Raw genomic sequence first — 9,165 nt, forward strand, 5'->3', positions numbered from 1 at the left:
GCAATAGATGTATAGTTGCCACGATGGCACTCTTACAAAGGCTGCCAGGAGCGTCTTTCGAGAACAGCTTTGATCTCCTATCTTGTGAGGTATCCAATCTAGTTAACCCTAGAGCGAGGAAGACTCAAGTACTATGTGTTTTTATTTCTGTCGGATGCGGCCCGGTATAGAGAAAAGAAGAAGATTCTACTTTTTTGCTTTCACCTGGGATTTATGGAAACTCATTAGTTCTCTTACAAAAGGAGCCAAGAGATTTTTTTCTTCCTTTTGCTATTGTATGTTTTCTCTCTGCTGAGTCATTGTCTAATTTTTAGCCAGTGAGCGTGGTGGCAGAAGTAATTTCATTTCTGGTAGCCTTCCTTCTCTGAGGATGACTATAGCTGGGTTTCTAGTGTTGTCCTCAGACCCCTGCTGGATCAAGGGCTGAGCCCTGGCCTTCTGCCACAGCCTGGAAAAACTCCCTCCTCTCACTCTGGCACTGCCTTTATGCAGAGCGCTCAAAGGGCAGGAGGCAGGACAGCTTAAGATACCTTTCCAGAACTTAGAGAGTGAGACCTTGAGGGCCAAGACTTGTTATCCCGTCTTGCTCCTGCCTCGTTCTGCAGTGTAACAGTCAGCACAAGCCCCAGTGCCAGCCAGCCTGGTGGTGCCTCTGCGGAAGCTCCAGATGGTCATAAATCAATGCCATTCTCTATTTAATCATTTCTGGAATTCTTGAGAATGACTTACTTTACTTAGCAATTCAAAAGAGAGTTTCTTAACTTTTTCACCTGGACAAATTACCTTTTCCCCAGCAATTCCTGGAAAAAATTCTTTTGGTTCCAAGAATTACAGCTCCAGTTTCAAATATTGCATCCATATTGATGTGTGCCTTTTCACATTCCCTTTTATCTTCTTGGCCCATATAATTTTCCAGATTCCTTAGGGTGTCAGTGGCTTTTGGGGGATTGAAACTCATTCTCATAGTAATTACTCCTGGTAATTTTTTTTAATCCCCCCACCCCCTTGAGGCTTTTTGCTTGCTGTCTGCTCTCTGTGTCCATTCTCTGTGCATTCTTCTGTGTCTGTATTTATTTTTTATTTATTTCCCGCTCCTTGTGGCTTGCTTGTTGTCTGCTCTCTGTGTCCATTTGCTACATGCTCTTCTGTGTTTTTGCTTGTCTCCCTTTTTGTTGTGTCACCTTGTTTAGTCGGCTCTCCACAGTGCTTGCAGACCGATGGCTCTCCACAGCATGCGGGTGAGCCTGCCTTCACAAGGAGGCCCCGGGATGCAAACCCAGGGCCTCCCGTATGGTAGACGGGAGTCCAACTGATTGAGCCACAGCTGCTTCCCCCTCCATTGCTTTTTTAAGAGCATTGAGCTCTGCATGTTAGTCCAATGCCATCTTCCCACAACCCAACTGATGGAGCCACAGCTGCTTCCCTACTCCTACTAATTTTAGAAGTTCATGTCTTAATTGTGTACATTACCACTTTTATTTCCTTTCATATGATATGCTTTTAAAATTTGTTTGGCCTTTACAATATATGTAATTTGATTTACATATGTGTGCGTATGCACACATACACAAATGCACACATAAATGTGCAGACCTTGGTGCTGTGGCTTAGTCATACCCATTTGTCTGAAATTCATTTTTCTCAATATAACTATTGCAATTTATGAATTACTTTCTAGAGAGGGTCATGGGCACATCCCTCCCCCTCATTCCATGCACCTCTAACCTGTAGCTCAAGCACAGTCACCACCAGCTCCAGTTACCTGGGGCTCTCCTCGCTGCCTCCACCGAGAAGTGTCTTGTGGTCCTGACCCTTCTGCTCCTCGACATTTATCTCTTCAGTGTTCTAGTCTTTCAGGGGTCTGCTTTCTGCTGGGAAATGACTAATTTAATCTGAGATGCTCATAAGTGATACTAGTATTTGTCCCTAATTAATGGTAATTTGAAACCAAGGAGCAAGCAGGTATGCCGAAAAGCATAATTTCCCAGCCTTGCCTGTCATATTAGCTGCCTCCACCATTCTTGCACAAGGCCGCCTCTCCGTGACACACCCTGTAGTAGCTATTCAAAGTAAGGAAGGTCTTCGTGGAGACTTCACTAAAAATGCTAACCATGTCTGAAATAGCTGAAAATACTACTGCTTTCATTGGTCTCAGAATGCCCCTATGCCAATCAGTGGAAAACAAGAGGGAAGCCAGCCCTGTTTCATAATAAGTCATTGGACAATGGGAAATATGGCAGTGTCCTGATAACTGTGCTTGGGGGAGATGGTGGGAGGCAGGACAACAAGCAGAATAATTGTGCCAGTGAGCACCTTGAGTGGGACCCTGTTCAGCAGCTGAAGAGGAGGCAGGAATCAAGGGCACAAAAAGCCCCACATTCTGGTTGGGGTCAAGCTGGATGGAAGCAGGGAGATGATGCACCAGGACTGGAGAGGGCCAGGGTGGTGATTAGGAGTGACAGGTGGGGAGTGGGGTGGGAGGGAGTTTCAGTGCTGATACTGGTGACGAGAGGTCAGAAGGCATTAGGGGCTGGGGCAGGCAGTGGTTCCTAGTTAAATGCCCGGACTCCTGTGCTCTTCAGTCACGTGCACCCAGAACAGTAATTAATTATAATGTTATAGATGTGTATCTGAGCTGAGTAGCTATTATTTTGGGAGAAATGGGTGGACCCATTATAACTTAGAACATGAAAAACAGTCCTATGTTTTTTTAAATTAACTGTTTTAATTTTAAAGAAGCTTTAGATTACATAAATGCTATATTAAAAAGTAAGGGATTTCCATATGCCCCACTCCCTTCCCCTCCCACACTTTCCCACATTAACAACATCCTTCAGTAGTGTGGTATATTTGTTACAATCGATGAACACATATTGAAGCATTGCTGCTAACCATGGACTATAGTTACATTATAGTTTATACTCTGTCCTGAACAATTTTGTAGGTTATGACAAAATATACAATGGCCTATATCCATCACTGCAATATCAGGCGGGACAACTCCTATGTCCTGAAAATGCCCCCATATTATACCTATTCTTCCCTCTCCCATCCCTCAGAACCTCTGGTGGCCACTGCCTTTATATCAATGATAAGAATTCTTCCATTTCTAGAATAATAATGTCTATAGTAAAATAATAATAAATCTACTTTAGTCTATTGTTCATTCCCCAATCTTGAGGATTTGGGGATGGTGATACCCACCATCTAATTTCTAATTGAGAGAGAGCTTAGGTCCCATGAGGCGGATGGATGGAACTACCTTACTTGTAGTTGCAAGCACTCTCTATTCCTTGGGATGGGCATTGTCCATCATCATCTCCTTGTTAGTTGTCTTGGGTGAGTCCAGTGAACTGGAGAGTAGATTTGCAACTCTGCTGAGATTCAGGGCTCAACTGGTACATGTATGGACCAAAGATTTAAGTGTCTAGGACATATATTAATCAAGTATAGTGCTAATTATAGGTTCAAATAAAAGGGGCAGAAGAGCCATGTGTAGAGAATGTAACTTGTTACACTGGGGAGCATAAATTCCAAAGTAAGACCTACTGGCAGGGTGCCAAATTCCTGAGTTGTTTGTGCTGCTTATAGGTTCTGGATCCTATGTTTTCCGACCCTCTAGTGATGACCCTTTACAAGTTATTTGCATTCCCACAAACCTTCTCAGATTAAAAAAAAAAAGTTTTGTATTACAACTGGATTTAATTTGAATAATTTTTCCTAACCTTGTAGATTTTTTAAAAAAAGGTTTTATTTATTCTCCCACCCCCACCCCCTTATCTGCTCTCTGTGTCCATTCACTGTGTGTTTTTCTGTGTCTGCTTGTATTCTCATTCAGCAGCTCTGGGAACTGATCCTGGGACTTTCCGTAGTGGGAGAGAGGTGATCATTCTCTTGTGCTACCTCAGTTCCCCGTTCTGCTACATCTTCTTATTGTCTCTCCTCTTTGTATCTGGTTGCATCATCTTGCTGTGTCACCTCTCTGTGTTTGCCGGCAGTCCTGTGCAGGGCAGTGTTCCTGCGTGGGGCGGCATTCCCACGTGGGCCAGCACTCTGTGTGGGCCAGCTTGCCCTCACCAGGTGGCCCTGGGCATCGAACCCTGGACCTCCTATATGGTAAACGGGAGCCCAACTGCTTGAGCCCCATCCATTTCCCATACCTTGTAGATTTAACACACTGTAGCATATGACCAATAATACACATTCCACCAAGGAAAACTTTGGCACAGAATATAGGTAGGAGCATATGATCTAAAAAAGCACTTGTCCAGGAATCAGATTGTTTTTGAAGCCAGAGACTGTCCCAAGAGAGAAAGGCCAAGTGGACCTATAGGAGGCACTCACAGATGGTGGGACTGGGAAGAGGATCCTAAGGATGTGCTGGCAGAAGAGTCCCAAGGCAAGGGGGCTAAAGGAAAAAGTTTTTGGATGTTTTTTTTGGCCAAAATAATGGGTAGCTCTAGTTCACATTGCCCATTGTGGGCCAGAACATAACAGGTAACTCTAGTTCACGTTGTTCATCGTGGGCCAGAACATAGCATGTGTCTTGAACTGCCAATTCAAGAAGTCTGCTTATATGAATTATTTAATTTATAGTCATCTTCTAATATCTTCCAGGAACTTAATTCTTTTTTGTGTGTGTTCATTCTGTCACTACATTATCCATAACGCTGAAAAACCCAAGGCAAGCCTCATCTACTTAGGAGGGGCAGCATAAAAGAGGGAGACTATGGCAGTTACATAGACATGGCTTCAAGTCTTTGCTCTGCCATTGCTCAACTGTATATCGACAAGTTTTGTTTTTCTATGGGAAAGGGGTTGCCGTTACCCTCTTTGTGGGTCATGACTGTAGGTAAGGTAAGGTAAGGCACCAACACTGAAGGTAAGGTATTGGTTTCCTAGGTAACGGCCTCAGGACTGAGTTTAATGCTGACTGTGTAAACTCCATTTACCACGGTGCTTATGTGACAGAAGTCAACTGGAACCTGATTGAAAATTTTAGTGCTGCCAACTTTTCTGCGACTTCACTCCATGTTTACTCTGAGCTTGTATCCAGAAATAGTGGTTTTCTGTTTTCATCCCAGTTTATTTTAACATAATTTTTAAGCTTCTGCCTACCTTAAATAGGAAGCTTATTTTTTCACTCTCATGGTTTAAGAAAAATTCAGATGTTGTACAAAAAGTATGAGCTCCTCAGCATGACCTACAACGCTCTGCATATTTTGGCTCTGGCCCTTCTCACAGGCCTCCTCACACCTCTGCCTTCTCTTTCACAATTATAGCAGTTTCCTAACCCAACACATCATGCCTTTGCACTTATTGTTTTGTATGTGTTCCTCTCCTCCAACTCCTGGTAGATCCCAATTCATTCTTAAAAATACTCAACTGTCCCTCATTATTGACTCGTTTTTTCACTCATTCAGCAAGGATTTTTAAGATTATTGTTTGTCGGGAACTCAGTTCCTTATGCAGTTGTGTAAGAGAAGACAATGTTGCAAAGCTGTTAAGGACTCACCCAGATAAAGTTAATAATTTCCTTCTCTGTACCTTGTACATATTTCTATTCTATATTGCACCATGTTCTCATCCCTTTAAAAAAAAGTTTTTCCTCCCTTATAAAACTAAGGGCAAGACCCAAGTCTTAATCATCATTTTCTCCTCTAGCTTAGTGTCTATAGCGCACGAAAAACGCATGTTGAAATGAATCAAACTATGAACAAGATATATAAGTGATCAGTGTTTACATATATGGGAGAAGTGCTCCAAATGATTACAGATACATTGAAAGAAGAAGGGATATGAGTGTGGGTTGGATATGATGAAGGTTTCATGAAGAAACTGTGAGTCTTGAGTTAGACCTTGAAGAATATATAGGTTTAGAAGAGATGATGAGAAAGTAGTGGGGAATGAGCAAATGTCCAAAGGATAGTGAGGGAGACAAAAACTGGACCACAAGTATTAGTTGGAGAAAAGGTTAAACCATTAGAGAAATGTTCAGGTGTGCCATAGCAAGGAGTTTCAGACCCACTAGGCTCATGCAAGTATAAAGAGAAACCCTCACGTTTCTATAAGGCTTCGAGGTTTTCAAAGCACTTTCACTTATCTCCCTTGAGCCGCAGTGAAGCCCTGTGAAGTTGGCAGAGAAGCTAGGCTTTTTATCATCTTAGAGGTGAAGAAATTGAGGTAAGCGATGTCTCACGGCAAGCAAGTGACAGAGCCAGGACTAAAACCCAGGTCTTGTGAGTGACAGAGTCTCTCTGCTACGTGCTCTTCTCTGCTATGTTCTAGCCTGTCCATGTGGAGGATCCATTAGCTCGGATTCCCATGAGAGACAGGCAAGGGAAGAGAGCCACAGATGAGGCACCGTCAGCGCCCTGCCCCTTGAGCATAATAACACTCCCCCCATGACCCTACTCGCAACATTATACACTCAAAATGCCAAGTCTGGGTAGCAGGGGGCTCGATCTCCTTGAAGTGGCCTGCTTATCCTCCCCTTTGCTCCTCAGCAAAGTGAAAGAGGCTCTTCTCTTTAAAGAATCAGCAACCTTTATTGTGGAAGGAAGGTGGACTAAGTTATTACTTGATTAATTTATTTCAGTAATTTTAAAAAATCCATTCTTATTTGGCAAACTTACGTTTTTTAATTGTGTATGGGTTACATAGTAGGCATTTATACATTTTTCCTTTATTTATATACTTATTTATTTATTCAGATGGAGAAGATAAGGTATGTAAAGCATGTTTTTGTGGGTTTTTTTTTTTTTGTCCTACAAGGGTAGGCTCCACTTCTAAAATATGTATTAACCCACTGTAAGCTACTGGTTTCTGAACTGCAAATACTTGCTTCCTAATTTCTCAGTAAGAATGATCTTTATGTGGCTACCTTGCACTACTGTGTTTCTGAACTTATAAATTTACCTTGGAAAAAAGAATTATTTAAGCCAGTGATTTAATAAGTTGTTTCTCACTTGTACATTCAAAGAATGTTGTAGAATCTTTCTTTGACGTTTTAAAGAATGAAATGAATTTTATCTTGTTAGGCTCAATAGGATAATTGCCCTTGCCTGGTATAATATTACTGGTGGCATGTCACTTTGTCACTTTCCAATGACAATATTTTTTCTCTACTTCTTTTCCTACATTTTCATTCTCTATCCTTCTTGCTTTTTTTCTCTCTTCTCCTCTCCCCCTTTCCCTGTGGTCTTGGGCTTTCTGGGGTATCTAGCAAACAAATCTCTCACTTCTAGACCAGATGGTCTTTTAAAGGCCCTTCTGCAAGATGATTCTTTTTCCTAGGCAAAGCCTTTCCCAAAAGCTTGCTTATTTGCCAAGCTTCAGAGCATATCTAAAAAGGCAGATTTGGGTGGAGAGTTAAAGGAATTATCTGAATAAGCAAGGCAAAAACCTCTGCTGTCTTTGGAAAGGTTATTAAGACTTAACAATGCATACAACTGTTTATATAGTCAAATTAAAGGCTACTCAGATATTTAACTCACATTACCAATACTCCACACATACATTTTAGCCTACAATAATGGAATTGTTCAAAATATTCATGCTTGTGGAATAAGCCAGAGAATATTCCAGTAACTTCGAAATAGATTTTGATTTCAGAATATATACCATTTTCAAGAAATAGAGAACCAGATTGAATAAAAGTTTTCATGAATTTGTTCCTACCTGATACACACTTGTTGAGGCCCTTCAGCAACAACGGAAAATTTCCAGCTAAGGCATCCCAGTATTTCTAAGACATCCACTTGAGGCTATAAGGTCTGAATGCATCCATATGCATAAGTATATCTATATATAGATTATGTGAAGTAGTGGGGAAATTACCTTTCTGTCAGCTTTAATAATTAACTTTCATTAACTTTTACAACAATGGAAAGACTCCAATGTGATCTTGACCTTTGAGACTCCAATCAGCAGAAGTGATGATAACAGCTTCAAGTTCCTTGTGAGATTAAATCATTCACTGCACATGTGTATGTGTGGATTTCATTGGTTTGCAGAGATTTACACAGTAGATGTGCACGTGGAAGTAAAAAAAAATCTTAGCAAGGGTTAGCTCCCTGACATTTGACCCAAGAGTGTTACAAGTTTAGAGTAGCTTCTTGGCTGGATGACTCCACGGAACTCCCAAAAGATGCAAAATTGGGGTGTATAGGCTAAATCCTGGCATGATGAAGACCTTTGTTAGGAAAACTTCTCCAACTCCAAGTGACAAATTTGCACTTTAATTTCTACCCCCGTCACAATACTTGCTAAGAGCAGTAAACCCCATTCTGCCAAAGTCAATGAGCACTTTTCAATCCTTGTCTTACTTAACCTCTGAGCATTGGACCCTGCTGACTACTTCTCTTGAGATCCCCTCTTTTTAAAATGTTTTAAATTTTTTACCACATGTTTCTTAGTTTTTCACCTCACACACATTTTTTTTAAGAATAAAAAGTACAAATACAAAATTAGATACAAGGCCTTGGAGGGAGCCTGTGCAAATGAAGGTCCTAAATCTTAGGTAAATCTACTTTACCAATCAGATGGGAAAAAAGCAAAATGTCTAAAACAGCCAAATGTCCTAGAAAATGTGAAGAAGTGGGACTTTTTTTTTTTTAAAGATTTATTTATTTATTTATTTCTCTCCCCTCCCCCCACCCCGGTTGTCTGTTCTCTGTGTCTATTTGCTGCATCTTCTTTGTCCGCTTCTGTTGTTGTCAGCCGCACGGGAATCTGTGTTTCTTATTGTTGCGTCATCTTGTTGTGTCAACTCTCCCTGTGGGCGGTGCCATTCCTGGGGAGGCTGCACTTTCTTTCGCTCTGGGTGGCTCTCCTTACGGGGCGCACTCCTTGTGCATGGGGCTCCCCTATGCAGGGGACATCCTTGCGTGGCATGGCACTCCTTGCGCATCAGCATTGCGCATGTGGCACAGCACTCCTTGCGCGCATCAGCACTGCGCATGGGCCAGCTCCACAAAGGTCAAGGTGGCCCAGGGTTTGAACCCCGGACCTCCCATGTGGTAGACGGACGCCCTAACCACTGGGCCAAGTCCGCTGCCCCCGGGACTTCTTATACTACTGTTGTGAGTGTAAACTGGGGCAACCAATTTAGAGAACAATTTGGCACTATCTTGTCAAGTTGAAGATACATATTTTTTAAACCTA

At 41.9% G+C, this 9,165-nt stretch overlaps 1 protein-coding gene across 2 annotated transcripts in view; it reads right to left on the reverse strand.

Moving 5' to 3' along the window:
- SLC26A3 (solute carrier family 26 member 3) overlaps positions 1–7,768 on the reverse strand; it is a 34,845-nt gene extending 27,077 nt beyond the window's left edge. For both annotated transcript variants that reach the window (XM_012525397.2, XM_004459136.2), the window contains exon 1: positions 7,681–7,768. The gene's annotated coding sequence lies outside the window, so the exon portion shown is untranslated. The remainder of the gene's footprint in view (positions 1–7,680) is intronic.
- Between the last annotated feature and the right edge of the window lie 1,397 nt (positions 7,769–9,165).

This window comes from Dasypus novemcinctus, chromosome 5 (assembly GCF_030445035.2).
Source record: "Dasypus novemcinctus isolate mDasNov1 chromosome 5, mDasNov1.1.hap2, whole genome shotgun sequence".
Taxonomy (NCBI): Eukaryota; Metazoa; Chordata; class Mammalia; order Cingulata; family Dasypodidae; genus Dasypus; species Dasypus novemcinctus.